A 21,283-nucleotide genomic window follows, 5' to 3' on the forward strand; every position below is an offset into this window, starting at 1 on the left:
TCATCTCATCTGTGAGATCTCTCAGAAGCAGACTGTGAGGGGCCTGGTGACCTCACTGGTCCTTGCCTGGACTCTGATGGCGGAGAATCTCTTCCAAAAAGATGCCTGAGATTTCCCCGTGTAGCTCTTGGCAGGTCCCTCAAATCTATCCATGCCTCCGACCACTGCCTGTGATGTAGGAATATTGATGTTTGCCCATCTGGGGCTAATCTTGCACAGATGTGTTGATGCATGTCTGAAATGGACTCAGTCATCCCGACTTTTGGAAAAAAAGAGACCAAACAGGCATTTCTCTGGTAGATATTCTCATGCTAACTGATGCATATAATGGCATCGATATGATTTCATTTTGTGCGTACAATTAAGACAAATTACCTTTTGTTTTACTCCAGAAGTCGCTCTTCAGTAGCTGTCACCTCAGTGTCTTTGGTAGGACACCTTAGAGTCCATCAACTGACTATCAAGGAAGCTGATGGCTGATGCTCTTGTGGTGATTCCAGCCACCACCCATGTGTGCAGTTCACCGAGCGGTCCTGGAGACAACCCGCTGAGCAGGACCAGCGGGTTTCTCTGGAGATTCAGCAGAGGTCTAGGAACTCAGCAGAATTGCTGCTGGTCTGAGGTTAAACATGAACAATTCTGAGCTCGGAAGTCAGAGGCCAGGGAAATTTAAATAAAATATACAGAATGGACTTGCTGAAAAGGTGCCAAAGTTCATCATGGATAAATATCTGGTTAAATAGATTCAGTCAAATGAGGAAAAAATACAGAAAACCTCCCATGAATTGCCTTAGCCTACACAATGTCTTTACTGTTGTGTGTTTCATATTTGTTTTTAGGTGCCGGTGAAGTCTAGGAAGAAAAGAGAGGAGGAGTCCGGTATTTTCTGGGCCTAAGGAAAAAAAGTTTATAAACAATGGTAATAGTTATGTGCAATGCATGTACACGTAGAAAGCTTGCGAAGATCTCATTTCATAATCACGTTGTGACATATCGGCGCCCATTGGCCCATTGTAATGAAAAGTTTTCAAGCCCCTCTTAAATCATTAGTTGTTACTGTATTCAGGGAAAAGAATTGGAGACAAGGTCCCAGTAACTATAATTTTATTTTAGAAGTTCCTGCTTATATAAGGTGAAGGCCATTAATCGATTTGGTGATCGCATCTGACAGAGTAATAAAGGTCGCTTAATACCCTGCGAGCTTTTTATGCTTTTGATATCATATCTCATTTTCAGCATGAATGGAAAACTCAACTGATTTAAAGAAATCTGTGCTTTAATTTGCAGCAGATGAAGCTTAGAGCATCAGATATCCAAGTTTCCGGCAATCATTAAAATCACATAGTTGGTGGCTGCTTTTCTAGACATTGGTGGACTCGGCACATAAACACACGGAGAGTGCAGGTTTCTGAGTGCTTAGCCATTAATTTAGTTCTGAACCACGAGCTTGGCTGCCTGCACGGCGGGGAACGGTCTTCAGGTGGATCAGGAGATAAACTTCAGATTTATGTTCCAATCTGCACATGCCCACCCACATGTGTCTCAGTAAAAGTAATATGGAGCCAAACCCCATGGATGGAAAGAGAAACGTTACACAGCTTTTGGTAAGATGCTCCTTTTCAGTACTGTACCCCCTTTCCCTATGAAAGAGCAATTGTTGCTTTTCAGCATATAATACCCAATTTAGTAGCAACTTGGGCATACCTGTGGGTACTCATAACAACTTCCAACAGCTGGGGACCATACTGATTTCTAATTAAATATTCCAAGCCATGGAATGGCAAATCCAAGGCGAGTCAAGCTGGCACGGTTGAAACAAGATCTGGACATACAGGATGACCCCTAGCAATTTATGATCGTTCCAACAGTGACAAACCTTCTCCTGAGTGAATCAGAGAGCTCTTTTGTCCTGATTTCCACCGTTTACTTTTCAAAATACTTCCCATGCCTTTTTTCATTCCTTCCGATGTACAATTCCTTCCTTTGCATGCAGCTGCCCCATCCCAGATTTACTCTTCAAGCTTTTCTTCATCATAACAGAGCACTTCATCCTCACACACTGCCTTGCTATATCCCTATGCCTGTTCATGATTTATGGCTGAGGAACTACGAAACTGCAAAGTGACTCCCTGGAAAGCCACTCCAAAAGCACTTAGAGCTGCCCTGAGCTCAGAGACTCCTAGGCTGAATTACTGTCCCAGCTCCCAGGCATAATTTGAAGCCACCTGTGTGTCTATTGCTTCCACCAAACATGAATGGTGGTAGCAGTATTCTGGGTCAGGATATCACAGAACTGGGAGAACTAGAGAACGCTGGACGTGAGCATTTTTGAGCTGGAAGGTTAGCAGTTAATGGTAGGAGAGGTATCAGCATGTAAAGACAGTCATAAAATTCCAACATAACTTACATAAATGATTTAAGGTACACATGGGCTACTGTAGTCTTATGTGGTTGGAAATCCTTTCCTCTTGCACTCACTTATTAAAGGAAAGAACTAGTGACCTGTGTGAAATCCCCTAATCGTACAAAAAAAACCCAACACCAAAGTTGTCCTATGCCCTAAAGGCCATGCAAAGCCCAAGGGCAGCTGAAAATGAAAAGGAATTCTGAAGTTCTGCTCCAAGTTCCTCATACCTTTTACATTTGTCTTCATTTTTCTTGGTATTATTATGAGGGAAGAAATGGATAGCTCTGTGCAGCTTGATCTCTGCTTAGCATGATCATTGAGCAGATGTCAGTACAATCAAGTACCACACAATCAAGAAGTCGCCGAGGTCGTAACGGGCTGGTTTGCACAGCAGCAGCCTAAGTCCAGGCAGAATTTGTCCTAACTGCTTACATCTGTTTCACAGTCTCACACGGAAAGTCTTATGATGTATTCCTCACCTCTCGACTTTCTCTCCTTCTTAGTTATAAGACTTTCTGCATCTTATAAAATATTTAGTTCTTCTGAGAAGGACTTGTTAAAACCTGTTTTTGGAAAACAAAAGATTATCTAAGCGGAAAGATTTGTAATATGGTCTCTAGAGTACTCACATTCTGGATTTGTATAATCTCCTTCTGAACTTTGCACCAATGCCAGGCCATAGGACCTCCTTTGTCCGTTACATTTTTTCCTGTGTTCTGCAAATTCTCCTCATAAAATGTCTTTGAAAGCCAGAGAGAGAGAGAGAGAAAGAGAGGTTCTAGAAACAGTCAGCTATCTCAAGAGGGCAGTCTTGAAATTTAAGCTGTTCTATATCTCCCAATAACTGATTCTTTGGTTTAAGCCTCAGACTTCGGTTACAGGGTTATGCTTTTTATAATGTTATTTACATAGCAATACAAACGTGGGCAAGGTTTTGCAGATGACTAAAAAAAAATTCCTTTGGAGGAGGTGGTTTGAATATAAGCAAAAAGCAATATAAATTCAACCTTTCTATAGCTAATGACAGTTTTTAAATGAATACCTCATTTGCAACAAGGATGATGGTAAACCACACGAGCTATTGGATTTTGTTGATAGCATTCTCCTTGGCTAATGAACATACGTCTCATACCGGAGGAGTGTGCACATGCATTAAAATGTTGGGAATATTCTGGTTTACCCAGTTCTGACACAGCATTTGACTCGCTAGGAATGTTACGCTTTGCATGAGAAAGGCGCATCTTTTGTGGAGCTTCAGATATTGCCTTGTTTTAACAACATTTGCAGAAACAAATCATGATAACGATCACGCCTTATTGTGCATGAATAACCGCACTTTTCACGCTTTCCTGGGAGTCGGGGAAAGGAAGAGGACGATCAGAGCTGAATGAGAGAGGCGTCCGCCCATGTGTTCGTCAGGAATTATGAGCATCAGCCACATGGCTTACGTGTTCACAGCAGGACCTAGGTACAACAGAGACAACAAAGTCCAAAACTGTGATTAGAAAGACGACTTATCCGGTGCCCGCCTAATCCTGGAAGTAACCAAACTCTGGAGGTGCTTTGCAGCCGAACTCATGCTGAGTTGTAGCTCTCTGCATCCCCAGAACTTCCCCACAGCCCCTGTAGCCCAGGCTGGACCCAGATACGGCTGCAAAACAGCGTTGTGGCCCCTTGGATTTACAACGGCTGTGCCTGCTGGCTCCTCACCGCAGCTTTTTGAACAATAGCCTGGTGGTTAGAGAGGGCAGGAGTGGGGGAGACTTCTAGGTCCTGCTCCCAGGATTTTGTGTAGCCCATATTAGATAAGACCTTACCATAAACCACAGGGGCTGAGGGCAGAACCAAAGTGTTCTTCCCTCCTAGGAGATGTGTTCTCAGCACAAGCCCAGCTAACCATACTCTCTCTGCCTCATCCCGATGAAATTAATTTTGCACATCTCTCTGCATGGTCCTGCCCTGGCAGCCCCATCTCAGCCTATAGATAGACAGGGAGAGGACTTTTGGGGCTGGATGGTTGTTAATTCCCACACCTGAGGAGACCATATTGAGCTGCACTTATCTGTGCAGCCATCGCCTAACCTCTGTTTACGCCGCTCCGAAAAAAAATAAAGGTCCTTTCACTTCTGGTAAAGTCTGCTTGAGAATTGGGACCTATTAGTCTGTGGTAATTTAGCTGTTGTTATGCCTCAAGATACAAATTGAGGAGGAGATTTTCAAAGGCAGAGGGGAGTTAGCCTCGCAGTAGCATTTAACTTTTCATAGGATATGAGGCCGAGCTTCTAGCACGCCTTGGAATAGCATCCTCTTTGGTACTGCTCATTTGACTCATGCTCCTTTCAGGAAAAAGGAAAACAATTCTGATCATTTAGACAAACATAATTCTAAATGGATTCTGAAGTTTTGCTAAGCATCAAACTTTAATAGAAAAATCATATTACTTTACAATATTTCTCGGGACTATATCAATTCCAGACTCCTTGCCGTTGTGCCATAGCTCTGGAAAACAATTCACAAATGTTAAAATAATCTAACAGAAATAAGTGAAGTAAGGACGACGAAGAGTAGTGTTGGGCTGGGGAGGGTCTGCCACAGCTCCCACCTCCCTCTCACTCTCGTACGTAGCTCACAATTAGCATTTGGCTGTGCGTGTTGTTAGTATTTTCAGCACAGTAGTGGAGTGAGCATTAATTGGGCTAATTATTGTGAGCTATAATTTAACTCCGTCATCAAACACATAAACCGAGCATTATCAAATTTATAAACTCAGCATGCTCAAGTGTCCTAAGCGACAATGAACTTGCTGAGTCAGATTATTCCCTTGCAATTGTAGATAATGTCAGAAATAGATTTGGGCTGTCTTATTTTCCACTGCTGTGTTACACGGACATGAAAAATTGGCAATGCTTGGGAACAGAATCCGCAATGTGCTTAATTTTTTTAGCGTAAAGCAGAAACCGCTTCATTTTCTGTTTGCTTGTTTTAACTCTGCAAGACAGGGTGGTTTTGATTTTTACTCCAATGGCAGTGAAACCTTTCATTGCTTTGCGTACCGCAGTCCCTTCTTCATAATCATCTTTGGGTAAAACAAAAAGGTATCTGGTATCTACAAAACTTCATTTCTACAGATTCGGAAAATTTTGGCCTCTTTACATAGGTCAAATGTTGTGCCAACAGAAGCAGGGCTGACTTCCTAACATTGTTGTATTAACATACCTCAATTTTAGCCTGGGGGAGAGGGAAATGATGTTGTTTGGAATGAGATGGTAATTTACTTTCCATGCTTTCTCAGTCCTAAGGCATCTTTTCAGGATGAGACAGCCAGCTGTGTAAATTGAAATTGGTGAACAATTGTCCACTGGAGGCTCTAACATCTGAAAAGCAGAGTTATACGCTCTTCTCTGTCCATGTAGAAAATGGTGTTTTCATTTTACAGGGATAAGGGATTTACTGTTAAATTAATGGACGTTTCAAACTGCAGTGGCAACACATGTTACCGCCTGCATTACTGGGAAATAACTTGCATCTGTGCAAGTTATCACTTGGAAAGAAAAGCTTCCGGTTACTGTGCGATGGCACAAGAAAATAACACTTTCTACCCGTGTGCCAGGGGAAATGAGGTCACAGGCTCTCGCCGCATGCCTTGCAAGTGGATATCGCATGTACAAGTTCGGACAGGCATTAAATTGGTTATGCTTCAACTTCTGATTTTTGTTTTCATTAACATCTGCACTCTTACATGGCCTGGAGCATTTTGTCCTTTTTATAGCCTTCCTCGGTAAAGCTGTGGAAAGCTGATCTCAAATTCACATTAATGGCCTTGGATTTTCAGGTCATTCCTTACAGCAAAGGCTCCGTTCTGCTGCTTTTCTCATGGCGTGACACCTATACCCCAGTGGATATCCTCACCTTCACAGTCCATCTTCACATCGGTGGTTTTAATTGTGCTTGGCTGAGTCATGAAATCAGTCTCCAGAGTAACTTAGACCTAAATGCTTCTTGACCAAAAGGATCAGAAAGCTACCAAACTGCAAGCCACACCGCTCTATGGATTAATGGGAATTTACCCTACACACCACAAAGAGCTGAAGCCTACCTAGAGTCTTCAAGATTTACTTCTGATCGTACGCTCTGATCCCTTAGCTTATTCCCTGTCTTCCTGAGCTGAGAACAGGATAAATAACAAGTTGTCTTCTTTTGCAGCAGGAAAGTGTAATTTGCAGAGAGGTTACACGTATTAGCTAAGGCAAAGTTTCAAAAAAAAAAAAAAAAGCCCTGCTTCAAGTGTCTTCACCTGCACGGCAGGACAACCTGGTAGAAATCCCAGTGGTGCTACCACCAACGCAGCTGTATAACTGCAAGTGGTTGGTATAGGGACAAGTGTGTATTGAACGTAGATGAAAAACAAGGGAAAATAATTGTAAGGCCAAATAATCCAGGCTTTTCTTCTTCAGAGAAGTAGTGGTGTCTTCTTTTCTGCACGTAGAAAAGCTGAGGGGTGCATTCCTGCAAGCCAGGCTGGGAGGAACTTGCCCTGAGAAGAGAAAAATTTTGCTACAATCCAAGATTTCCTATAAAAGGGTTTCTTTTAAAGTACATTGATATCACTGAAGCAATTCAGAACTTCTGCTCCAGCTCAGGGTAAGCAAACACTGCTCTAGAAGCGTGTTTACTACAAGTCATTTTAACCTCAGCATAAATTTTGGGGTTTTGTTCCCTCCTGTTTCTTTTTGTGTCTTTCTGCATTTACGAAAAGACCATGTGGTAACACTGGTGCCTCGTCAATCAGATGACAGGCCGTCTTTTTCCATTTAGATATGGTAGTAAGTCATTCTGAGGAGTAAAAGATAGGTTACGCCCCTAGAACCTGGCAAAGCATTGAAAAATAGTACCCGTACATCGGAAAATTCTTCTAAGTATCACTAAAAATGACAAATCCAAATTTTCTCAGGCCTAATCCTGTGATATATTTTGTACACATAACCGCCAAGGTCAAAGGAAGATAAAAGACCTGGAAAATACCCGAAGTCCGTCGCTTACCACACTGTTTATTCCTTCTTTAATAAAGGAGTTTCAAGAAGCAAAAACATATCATTATGACTTAACTGATGCTCCTATAATAACTGCTTTTGATTTAGGAGATAAAATTAAATTAGCAGATAAGCTCTGTTATTTCTGCTCAGCCATTAGCGTATTCAAATAGGGTGTAACTTGTCCCTTTAAAAGGCACAGTAACAAAAACAAACTGGAAGGCAGTCGCTTATTAATCTATGTTTTTGTACAGCTATCTGGAAACTCTGCTTTGCCATCATTATTGAAAGCTCATAAACAAGATGTGCTGTCAGGGATTCTTGAGACTGGAATTCATGGGAATTGTCTAAACAAAACGTATTCACTCCTCTTATGTGTAACCAAATGCATAAATGTTGTTGTCTTTTTATTCTTTGCAGATGGTTCGTATCTCCAGAGATTTATGGCAGAATTCATAAATTGGCATCACTGGTATGTAAGAAATGTGAAGCAGCCTCTGCTCCCATTGTTCCCTGACTGTGAACCTGCCACCGGCTGAAAAGAGTTTGCTTAAAATATCAAACTGGCAGCACAGCTCCGGTGTGATTACGAAGCTGATTTCCCCCCCTGTTCTGGGGACTCCTCAGGACTAAATATACAGCTTGATAAGTACGAATTGTCATCTCTTTCGGTCATCTATTTCTACATCCTTTCATTCCCCTGCCCTGGCACTGCAGCCTAGGTAGACAGGAGATACTGATTAAGTAACTCAAAGGAAATGATTGTAACCAAATGCTCTGCGGAGTGAACCTTCCGAGAGCTCCAAACTCATAAGCGAGCTGGTGCACTTGTCGTCAGCAGCAGCATATTCGCCCAACAGCGACCTGTCAAATTGACTTGTTAGCATGGCTGATAATACTCCCGCATTTTCGCTGCTGGAGAAGAGCAGAGAACATCACATATGCTTTGGAACATCTTACAAAGAGCATCGGGGAAAAAAAAAAAAAAAACAAAAAAAAAAAGTGTTATTCCTACTTTCGCCGAAGATTTGTGGAAAGGCAGGGAATTGAATCCAGATTGCCCGATTGCTTATGTGGGGCCTTATGCAGAAGACCAGCCCCCCTTTTGAAGCTTGACGTTCTGGTCTTTCTCTATTTGACAGTCCTTTCCCTTGTTCTCATTTGTCTTGCGGATACGCCGAGTTGCTCATGCGAAGATTGCTAAAATCACAGCGCACAGGATTTTGCCAGATATGATTTTTTAAAGCCTGCGTTGCATATATGTCATATCACACAGGTACCATGTAAACACGGGCTCTGTGTTAGGAGTAGATTTATATGAGACTGCCCATAGGAAACTCACAGGTGGAAGGAGAATGTATCCAAGCGAGACCAAAAGAAAGCTAGTTCTGAGAAATTCCCAAGCCATGTATTATACACCACTGTGGTATCATGGTTCTTTCCCTGCGGAATTAATAACTACATCTTTCCTACATTTCCTCCTCCTCGAACAAATATAGCAGCGGTGTGGAGAAAGGGAGGTCGACTCAGTCTTTTTTGGAAGAATTAGAGGGAGATTCAGTACTGTGCCAACCCTTTACAATAAAAATATCTTCTGAAAGAAGAAAGTCCTGAAATATTTTCTGAAAGTGTTTAAAATTTGGATTTACCAGATTTTTTAAACTAATTTGCCCCATAAATTTGACCTCTTAGAAAGCACCGTCCCCAGATCTCGGGTGCTTCATGACTTTTTTTGTCTCCAAAGGGATATATTTGTCAAAATGATTGCTAGATATGTATTCACCTTACACTCTATATGATTTTGGGATGATTTTCTAAGACCTTAAAAGATTAGGACCACGGCCTAAAACTGGAATCCACTGCAGAGTGACCTTGTACTTGTGAAGGGGCATAGGGATCGTAGCCTGGAGCAGGATAAACACACATTTAATGCACAGCCAAAGACCATAATCCAGCCTGGATGCAACAAATACCAGGATTTCTGTGGCCAGGTAGATGGGACGTGATTTTCTCCTACTCTAATGGTGAAACAGCGCTTGTCTTGGGAAGTGAAGATACATGGCCATCCAAGTTTAGGGAGAAGTCAAGACAGGTCCAAAGACTTTATTTGGGTATTACCTGTGTCCCAAAGGAGGCAGAAACAGCCCTTCAGACATTTTTCCCATTTTGTTCAGAACTACTGGGGCTAAAGACTTTTTTTTTCTGAATTCACCCTTTCCCCATAGACACTCTGATCTTTTAGTTATGGCAATACTTGCAACAGGCAGGAATCCACTTCAATTGAGCATCTCCAAGAATTAAGAGGAATCTCAGCAGCTGTGAGGGAGTCCATGGGACCAGGAAAGAGCCAAATCCCAGTTTCATCTATAAGATTCCAGGGAGCGGGCATGTAGCTTGATTTACGGGGAGGCGCAAACTCTCCGTAGGAGAATGCAGAAGGAAGAGCCTCAGGGGAATCTTTGATGAGAGAAAACAATCTAGACATAAATAAAGACTTCAACGGATTTGTCCCTTCATTATTTTGGAGCCTGATCCAAAGCCCCGTTAAGTCAATAGAAGAACTCCAGCTGGGGTTTAGGTGAAGAACTGAGGGTGCAATTTACACACAACTCATGTCACTCGGGAACATGTCTGTCTTGTAGGGAAATACGCTTGTTAAAGTACTGAGCTGACACTGAGAAGCCTTCAGCTATTACAGGATATTTTTTCATTGAGTTACTTGTTGCTGTCCAATAAAATAAAATATAGGAAACCCTTTAGTGTTTCATCAAATTCTTGCTCATTTCAAAGAGTACCAATATTTCTGTGTCTGGCTCACATATTAAAAAGTTTGCCTGCATATTAAGTTTCTTTTTTTTTTTTTTTTTGTCATAGGCTTAGCTTCAGATCTTTCTATGACTTTTACTAGGGGCTATTTTTGAAGGATTCAAGTCTGTTTTGCCAGTATAACCTTCAATTTCTAATGAGTGTTATTTCAAAAGAGACTTCTCCATTGGTAGGTAACAGAAAATAAAGTTACCTTGAAATTTAATAAATGCTATTTACTCTGTATCTACTAATAAATCCCATCATACATCCTGCTTTCTAAAATGCTAGGGGTTATGATCTCTTCCTATTTGGCATCCAGAAGTCAAAGAAACATTTAATTATTTTACTTGGGGGAATCTTAGACTTCTCTTTTTCTACCTTTTGATTTTTCATTTGTACAGCCAGGTAACATGGTTAATATCACCAGTTTTAAGAAAGTTTTCAAAAGATAGTGTATTTTTTCTTCCTTTTCAGTCAAACATTCTCCTTCCAATATTATGGTAATGTAATCATATTTTAACCACAACGTGGAGATGTTTCACTCATTCTTCGCTTCCCATTTCTTCAAGGCCCCGTACACACCCAGTCACAATTATTGCAAAGGCTTTCCTTGGACATTAGTAGATTTTAGAGAAGGAGTAAAGCATGCCATACGTTCGCATACATAGGCATTGCGTGTTTATGTGTGTCTATATAAATCACTTATAAACGTTATTAGGTTTCTTGGTAAATGTACACTACTACAATGACACGTTCATTTTAACAATATACGTATACGCGCGTATATGCTGCAATAGACCATTGACACCAACAGGCTTTTTTAAATCAACAGCAGATACAAATCTGTATCTTTAGTTCCAGTGACCTTAATATATTGCTATCATTTTTGTTGGGGGGGGGTTGTTGAATTATATTATAACAGACCTTCTGGGTTGTATTTTTTACATTCAAATATGTTATAATAATTGCCCTGCAATACCTGGGAGACAACTGAAATGAAACGAGCGCATGGACTTCAGTGGCATGAAATATTTCTCCCCTTGAACTGCAGGGATCCTTTTTGTGCTGTTTTACTGTTAATAAATACATAAGCAGCTTTGTCAGTTTGAGGAACCTTTTTTTTTTTTTTTTAAATCATGCAAATTGGGTATCTTTGGGGATGTTTTGAAAATGTGTTTGAAGACTAATTAAAAGGTTGCTACAAACAATAATAACCGGTATTTGCCAAATTATTTTCCATTCATTAATGCAACTTGAACCATTTTTATTTGCTTAAAAATAGAAAAAATATGTTTCAGCCCAAAGTTTCTTCTTCCCTCTTACATCACCGGTTAGATATTAAATGTATCGCACACAGGAAAATGTAAACATCATCACACCAAATCTTTCTCTTTTAATTGTTTTAAATTTTACTATTAATAATTTAATTTTCCTCGGTCTGTGTGTGTGCGTATGCGTACGAGTGCATGCGTGTGCCTCTGATCTGGCTTATACACTGTACTAAATTGTTCAGTAAATACACTGCAGCAGGATAAGGTCTAACTGGAAGAAAATTGTTGTGAGTTACAGGAAATTAAAAAATTCCTGCAATACCAACCCACTACTCAAAGTCAATCTGTGGTATCCCACAATCCACTCGGCTCTGAAGTCAAGCCAGAATGATTTTTGAAGAGTAATTTCAAGCCTTATAAAGGGTCACATCATGTATTAAAGCCATATTTGCTTCTGTGTTTTGTAAATTTTGAACTCATTACTAAACCTTTGTCTCTTATACTGTACGTCTGGCTCTGAACTCTCCTTCATCAATCTGATCCTTAAAACTCCAACAAAAAACATGCAACACATTTTGCATGTGAAAAAGTGGTAAAACATAAATAGTTACAATCTCAAGGTGCCAGCGTTTAAGGAAAGCTCTGAGAAGCCTTTTTTTTTTTTTTTTTTCTCTTTTGTACTTTAGATAGGAAAAACTCGAGCAAGAGGTTGCCCAAAACTGATATTTTCTGACCACCTTTGGGAAGTGCTGAGTGCCCTCAACTCCTGTTGACTTCACAAGAGATTAAGAGAGCTCAGCACCTCCCAGTATCAGTCCCACAGATATATATCTATATCTATTCACATACACATACATACATATATAATGAACTGCTAACAAATCGTGGATCATCTACTCTTTTCCTTGGCCAAATTCTTTGTGAAAGGATCAGACCCAAGGTTAGAGGTAAAACCATATGCAATTTACAATAAGCAAAACGTGTCTATAAACAAAATACAATTGGAAATCTGGGAATCATTTATATGGGGAGTGCTGGCAAAGTGCAGGCATATGTGTACAAAACAGTGCAGCACCTCTACAGATTTCAGCAGTTCCATTTCTGAAGTTGCTAAACTAAGCCTTTATCGCAACTTGGGACTGAGAAACAGCACACTGTTAGTTAAAGACCAGGGTTTTACCCCAACGGCACATTCAGAACTGGGGTGGGACTGCCCATCTTAAAACCCATCACAGCTGTGTGCACAGCTCGGGCTTTGATTGTTCTAAGCTCTCTTCTCCTGAAGGGTACTGTCATTGATCTGCTCTCACTCAAGGATACCCACAGTATTTCATTATGTACCTACATCACATATTTACACTGACTGGTCTAAATTCCTCATGTTTTCCCTGAATACTTTATTTTTTTCATTGTAATAGTCCTGGAGTGAGTCCACTAGAAGAATCTGGAACAATCTAAACAGGCATGCAAGGAAGATGATATCCAGGAAAGCGGTTGCAAAATTAGGATGAGGTGCAGCTTGGTCAGGGACTGCAGCCCACAGCAGCACGCATGGTGAACCGCATGGGAAAACACCTCATCACGTGGCTTTCCCCCTCTCAGTCACACGGATGGCCCAGCCAGGTCTGATGTGGGTGGGAAGCAAGGAGAAGGATGTGTTTTGGCCCTGCTTTCTGCCCTGTGGAGCACATTGATATGGTCAGAGCTGGTCAGGTAGTCAGCAGAGGAACACCCAGTCCTGGTCGGGAAGTCATGTAGACTTCCCTGAGATGCTGGGAAGTGCTAGAATAGCTACACAGACACCAGGCTGGATCTGGATGAAGCTCTGAGCTCTACTGAAGCTCCAACATGGCTGTGTGCCTTAGGCAAGTAGATATACTCCTGTATTCCTCATACCTGTACTGTCTTTTCTATTGAGCTGCGAGTTCCAAGAGACTCTGAAGACTTGGTCCAGTGCAAACACACTAGCAAGGGCAAGAAGGTAAAGAGAAACAGGGCAGAAGAACAAGAGAAGATAATTGTTTTAATGTTCAACATTACAACAATGTCACTGAGATGGAGGGATGAAGAATCAATCACTGTATTTCAGCATTGGGAAGCAGTTTCACTGTGAAGAGTGGGTGCAACAGCTATGATACCACCCTGAGACCTGCATGTCCTTGAATAAATTCCTTTTTCTGCCATGGGTGCAGAGGCCTGGACAGCTCATTTTAGCTACTTCTTCACCAAAGGGATGCCTCTACTTGTGGGAGAACGGCTTGGCTGCTCAGTGGCTCTCAAGCCGCCATGGATGACAGGACCGAGCAGTGCTGTCTCAAGCCACCTGGCACACTGGACAAACGAAGCTGGAAGTCCCACTGCATTTTAGTGTTTGGAGGTTCAGCGTTTAGTATGAAGACAAAGATCTCATCTCTGTAACTCTTATTCAGCCTGCAGCGGTTTTAGGCATCTACCTTGGTTCAAGAGAGCCATGGGTTATTAAGACACCACAGTCTCTAATAGTGCCAAGGTCTGGTTCCCTCTACAGTCAACGCAAAGTAGCCTTGACGCCTATTTTAGCAACTTGACTAGGAAACCTAAATACAACCTTAGTTTCCCACCTCTAAAACAGGGACAATAGTACTCGTTAGAGCACGTGGAACTTCAGAGGTGTGGAGAGGAGAAATATTTTGAGAAAGATTATGAGGTTATCTCACACTATTATGATGTGGCACATTTTCATGACAAAAATCAAGAGAACTGAGACTAAACCAGAATTGGACCAAACTAAAGGATTGTGGAGGAATTCTGATATGAGCTGTGAGATAATAACTTTGTTCCGAGACAAATGAGACACAAATTCTTGTGTCTGATAATACAAGATAGGTGAGCAATGTATGTAATCTCCATGAATCACTGGCCATCTGAGGTGGGAAATGGTAAAATGTTAATAATTTTTTTTTACTTGAAGAGAAAAAATTCACAAGAAAGTGAATACAAGGCACTAGAAGTGAAAGAACAACTGGAGAAAAACATATATGAAATATATTTCAGTGAACCTCAGGAGAGTGATATAACATCGGGTCAAATATGTGGGTGGAAGAAACTCCAGAAAAGGAGAAGAAAAGTGAAAGTTTATTTTATTTTTATTGCAAGAAAATTATATTGCGTAGAAAATAACATGTTGGTGGTTTAGTACTTAAAAGATTTAAAAGTATTAATTGTTGATGTCTGTTTCTTAACACATGCTCAAAGAATAAGACACACAATCCATCTCTACTTGCGCTTATCAGAATGGTTCTGCTTCTAATGGAACACAGAATCCTCTAAGTCCCAATAAGATATAGGCTAAATGACATAAAACTGTTAACGCAACTCCGCCTATGCCCTGATTATACATGTGGTTGTTATAAAGCGATGTTGATAAATTTCTCTAAAACTGTACAACTCACATTTGGGGGTTTGGTTTGAGGTAACGTGCATCAGAACCACAAAACGAAGGAAGAGGCATGCTTGGAGGTTCTGTGTGTTTAATTTAGAAATTTATTCATCCGAAAGACGTCTCTTTGGAGGCTGATAGAGAGGTTCTGCAAATTTCCTCTGCAGGAGCATATGCATGTGTTGGGAAAGGCATCGCTCCAGTATGATCATTACAGCCCCTTGAGCACTCCACGTTAATTTGGTGGCAGACCAGGTGACTCCACCCGCACAGGGGAAGCAGATTCTTTAGAGTAACTTTAAAATCTCAGTTTTAACGAAAGCGTCATCCCAGTGAAGCTGATTCTTTCAGAAATCAAATGGCTGTGAAGATTCTAAAGATGTCTTGAAGAAGCAAATATAGAGTCAGTTTGGATTAAAAATCAGCGTGTCAGCGTGCTATACAGGGGAAAATAAGGGCCTCCAAATCTTCCACAAATTATACATTTCTTTCTGTACACATCCCCTTTTATACCTTTCTTTCTGTACACACTCCCTTCTCCCTCACCTTTCCTGAAAAACCAGGAAAACCAAATGTGATAGAATATAATTATTATACTCTGCTTGTACATTACAGGACATCAGTTCAGGAGGCGGTAATAGCTAACTCACAGGAGAAGTTCCGAAATGACTATCCTAAGATATTTTGTAGTGGCACCCGATGCTTACATATTACGGACTTGGGCACTGCAGGAAACCCAAATTAAACTGATGGAAAGAAACTTAGCTTACTGAAATATTTGCACAACTGATGCAGATGCGGTTTTCTCCAATGAGTATAGGCTGCGAAAAGAAAAGCAAAAATTAACATGGAAAAAAATGGCAGTTTTTAATGGGAAAGTGCAGCTCTACCATAACTGTGGTTAGGATTGTTTCCATTATAAATCCAGGCTTCCACTCCCACTGCTACAAATCACAGTAAAATATTTTCAGCTTCAAGTATGGCATATAAGGTCCCTGGCCAGGAAATTGTTTGGGCAAATTTTAGGTCAGATGTCAGACATCAAATATTTTTTTTTGAAAGTGAGTCATAGTTTGTGCATTTCTATTCTCACTATTTAGTCACACCTTAAATAGATGCTGTACCACGTGGCTCATCCAGAAAACATAAAACAAGGCTAATTAAAAATATATTCCTGCACTTACGATCAAGCCTGAGACGTGAAAAGCATCTCAGCGTAATTTAAAATTGCCCTTATGACAAACTCAGAAATACAAGATTTGTTGATGTATAAATCTTTGAGATTTACAGCAAATGGGACATTTGCCGTGATGATGAGATATATGAAAATCAGTTTTATCAGAAATGTCAGTCTATGGATCAGTGACATCACTGCAATATGTGTCTGTCTCAGGACTGAATGAGTGGGGACTTGCTTTGGGTAACTGTTTGAAGGAGCATGAGAAAATGAGAGTCACGTCCTTAAACCAGTAGTTCCCTCTATGTAAACTGTACGTATTGGTATTGGCAAAAAGGCAGTTTGGTTCTCTTTTGGCCGGTTTGTCCTTCTCAGTCAGATATCTAGTTGCAGAATATTGAATTATATTAATCAACAGCCTTAAACCAAATGACCAAGTGGCCTTGGAGGATGGGCCTGTTGTGGTAGCTTTAAAAGAAGAGCGCCTAGTTCAAGAAAAGCGATTCTTGGACAAATTCGTGGCCTCCGTTAAATTACTAAGAACATTACCACTGAATCCATTCAGCACGGTATTTACTACCCGCCACTTTGGTTGCGCCTACGCTACATGATTGTGCCCACAATCTGCAGCCTGGACCCACAGTTGTGTGCTGTGTCCATCTGCTCTCTATGTGGCAAAGATATTTTGGGCTGTGCCATTTATTTTGGAGAAAATCATGCACAGGGACAGAAGAGCTTCAGCAAACTTCAGTGGGTGTTGGACCAGGACAACTGTGAGGCCAGCAGTGGATACAGCTCCAGAAAACATGTCCAGGACAGACAGACCTGAAGGACATCTAAGGTTTCCAGTTTTCCATTCTACATTGAGTGAGTTTCCTCTTTCTTATGAAACCAAACTGTAGAGAGGACGAGATTTATATAAATCCTATCTCTGCCACATTTTTTAGAACCTGTGTATTATAGCTTTTTTTCTTTAAAAGAATTCCTCTTTTTAACATGCCTGTGGGTCAATGTGTAATTCAATGTGTTTTACCCATGACCATGGAGAAGTATTCATGACCAAAGTTAAATTTTTCTTCACAATGGAACATATGCATATCATCATGTGGAATTTGGGCATCGCTATAGTGACTAACATACTTGTGGTACTGCTCTTCCAGGAATTTGATTCCTAGCAATATAAGATCAGGTTCATTTGATGTTTATATTGAATCTTGCCATTGGTTTTGCCGTAATTGAGCTGCTTTTGATAATCCGTTAAACAGTTTCTGGAAAGTATTCAAGTGCTAAAATATCTTTTTATTAAGTTAATGAAAATCACTAGCCTGATATAAAGAGATGCAATTATGAAATCCACCCTGGAATAGCTTAACGTCTTTCATTTCATCCTGGTAAAATCACAATATGGCCATACTTTTAAATAGGAGCCATCCTTTTAAAGGGTTATGACTGAATGTTTTAGGTTAGCTGTAAATTTTGGTAATTCCTTAGGGAAGTCCCAAATACGAACTGATACTTGATACAAAAGTACCAAGCCTCTGAAGAATCGTTAAAAGTTCCTTCAAAATAATAGCAACCAAATTAATTTATAGCAAAATTATGACATTTCTATATGAAATGTCGAGACACATAAATGCTCAATCTCCATTTCTCAAAAGCCATGAGAAAAATGCTCTGCTTTTATCTTACTGGAGATAATATAGTTCTGGTCTGGCCTGAAAGTCTGTATTAGGAGGCAAGTTTGACAACCAACAAAGGTGTATTCTTTTTCACTTGTCTTTTATAAATAGTAATTTATAGTAACTTTACAATAAGCTTAATTGAAATTATGAGCTACAGTTTTTGATGTTGAACCCTGCAAATGAGTTCAGCTAAAGATGAATTTGATCAAAATTCCCATTGACTTCAGGGAGCCAGGAATTTAGTCCCAGACTCAAGTACCACTAGAATGAAAGATGTCAGGAATGCATGCTGAGATACAAATGCCAAAAGCAGTCCATGCTCCACTTTTAATGGTGCATATTTACACTGTTGGCCTACCAGCCAGAGCAACCTAAACTCCTGTCGTCTGATTCCTTCAGTCTTTCATATTTTGGGTACATGAAACAGACATAATCCAAGATTTGAAGCCAAACAAACTCACATACTCAAGCAACACATCGCACTAACCTCTGTATTAATTAAATGGGTAGCCATCTCCTTCTGCTTTCTAATGGCTATTTATTTACCTCATTACCTGATGTTAGAGAAAATAGAGACTTTCTAGGAGCCTGAAAGGATAGAGGATGGAAAGCTGAATTAGCCTCTTACAAAACAGATGTTTCCATCACAAAATTGACATCACGTATGTCCTTGAGGTGCACTTTTATGGCCACTTTCTCTGCAGCATGACTGGTGAAGCTTGAACAAGTTCATGGGGTGAAGCTGGACCTCCAGGTGAGAGCTACTATCTATACAATGCTGTGCTTATTTGCTGGATTTGTATGAGAGCTAATTCACCATGACGATTGTCTGGCCACTTTCTGAAAGCATTAGCCAAAGCACATATGTGTTAGCAAAAGTTTCCCTATTAATTTCAGCAGTATTTGGGTTAGGCCCCAACCATTTATATTTTAAACGTTGACGGGCAGGGGCTTGTACTGCCCCTACAAGAGGTGCATGATGAAACATGAAACTTAGGGGAAAGGGTTTCAGATCTTTGCAGCTCAAGGGCCCTAAGCTGCCCAATGTATAGACTGCTATAAATTAGGCCACCTCTGTGCACCATTTTTTACGTTACTGTAGGTCTGCCAGCAGCTCCTGCCTGTCCTTAGCAGACTCTTTATCCTGTTTTCACTTGCCCTGCCACATCAACCATGACACCAAGCAGTGGAATGGAGAACAAGGAGTCTGCCTGTCCACTGTGTACCAATAAAACCAGAATAAAATAGGTTTTCTGAAGCTTTGCTTGATTATTCAAGGTAAAGAGGCAAGGATAGAGACATTTTGTCCTCATTCACTGAAGCCTTCTTGTGAAAAAAAGTATTTGAAAAAGCCAAATTTATTGTAACATCTTCCAAAATGACAGTTCGGATGTTTTTCCACTTGAATCCATTTTTAATTGCAAAATTCCCTTCACTTTTATTGAAAAATAAGTGTTGAAATTCAATATGAAAAACCTCATGCACATCCAGAATAATTGTGATCCATCTGGCCAAGTGAAATAGTTTTATCCATAAAGAGTTTGTTTATTCAGTCTCTCAGAATTTCAGAAACAAAAACTCAGAATATCCTTTTATTTACTCAGTTTTTAAACAATGATTTTGCCTTGTTTGCTTTGGAATTGCCAGCAAGCCAAGACATCGGTTTTGCTCTTGGTGATCCCCCCACTGCTAGAAGGCAGCGTGAGAGGGAAACTGCCGTTGTGCGACGTGAGAGATGAGCACACAGGGAGCAAGACTGGGAAATAAAAGGCAAGGGGTCAGAAGCTGGAGAGAGGAAGGAGCGAAGGTAGGAGGAAGAAGCAGGGAGAACAAGACGATTTCCTTTCATGCTCTGGATTTGTGCCTCTTGCTCACCTGCATCCAAGGAGTCCCCCAGTGTGAAGCTAGCCTAAAGCCAAAGAGCAAACGGTAGTACAAAGCCCCCAGCAACAATTATAACTGACAGCACGTCACTTTTAAACAGACTTTGGATCTGAAGAGTGGAGGGATGTTCAGTTTTTCAATAAGGCAAAATTCCATGGAAAGCAGGTATTGCTGGGGGGAGAGGGGGTGGAGAAGTTAAAGGGACATCACTCAACCAAACCCAGCTTTCTGTCAAAAAAGCCTTGTTGGAAAACATTCAATCATCTTGTTTAGGGCATATTCTTAAATTTGAGACTGTGTACATTTGTTAAATCTTTGCATTTCCTTCTCCTTCTTTAATGTAAATCTTGAAGCTGTATTCGTCTGAATTATAAGAGTGCTCTTAGAGGAGGAAGTAGGGGGGGTTAACACAGAAGTTAGAGCTGAGGTTTAATATGAAAAGAGGCAGAGTCTGTGAATGGGTTACGCGCTTATAATGGATACATCAAGTATATTGACAGACTATATTTGTGCCTATATTTCACGGAATCACGGAATCTTCAGAGTTGGAAGGGACCTCTAGAGATCATCTAGTCCAACTCCCCTGCTAGAGCAGGATTGCCTAAAGCACATCCCTCAGGGCTGCATCCAGGCGGGTCTTGAAAATCTCCAGAGAAGGGGACTCCACAACCTCCCTGGGCAGCCTGTTCCAGGGCTCTGTCACCCTCACCGTAAAGAAGTTTTTCCGTGTATTTGAACGGAACTTCCTACGTTCCAACTTGTGCCCATTGCCCCTTGTCCTGTCGCTGGGAACCATTGAAAAGAGCCTGGCTCCGTCCTCCTTAAACCCACCCTTTAGATACTTGTAAACATTAATCAGGTCCCCCCTCAACCTTCTCTTCTCCAGGCTAAAGAGTCCCAGCTCTTTCAGCCTTTCCTCATAAGGGAGGTGCTCCAGTCCCATAATCATCTTGGTTGCCCTTCAGCTGGACTCGCTCCAGTAGTTCCCTGTCCCTCTTGAACTGGGGAGCCCCAAACTGGACACAGTACTCCAGTTGTGGCATCACCAGTGCAGAGTAGAGGGGCAGAATGACCTCCCTCGACCTACTGGCCACAGTCTTCCCTATGGAGCCCAGGATGCCATTGGCCTTCTTGGCAACAAGGGCACACTGCTGGCTCATGGATAATTTGCTGTCTACCAGGACCCCCAGGTCCTTCTCCTCAGAGCTGCTTCCCAGCATGTCCACCCCTAACCTATACTGGTGTTTGGCATTCATTTGAATGAAATTATCACTGAATAAATCACAAACAAATACGTAAATACTATTTTCCTTCTTACATAGTTTAGCCTGTAAGAAATGGTTTTACTTGTGCAGAAATACCTTGCACCCGTACATTTAAAGAGAATTTAGCAGCCAGACAATGCCTCTTCTGTTCCTGAGTTTTAGATGCAAGTTCACTGAGTGATAAGTGAGCACAGGTTAATTCGGAGGAGGGGAGAAATCTCTATTTCACAGCTGGTGTGGTCACCTTCTAATTGACACCTGACAATGCTTCACCTACTAACAGAACCAAGTGGTGTCCTTATGTCAGTATTTAGGACCTTACCAACTGGATCATTGCCCCT

Source organism: Chroicocephalus ridibundus, chromosome 6, assembly GCF_963924245.1.
Source record: "Chroicocephalus ridibundus chromosome 6, bChrRid1.1, whole genome shotgun sequence".
Taxonomy (NCBI): Eukaryota; Metazoa; Chordata; class Aves; order Charadriiformes; family Laridae; genus Chroicocephalus; species Chroicocephalus ridibundus.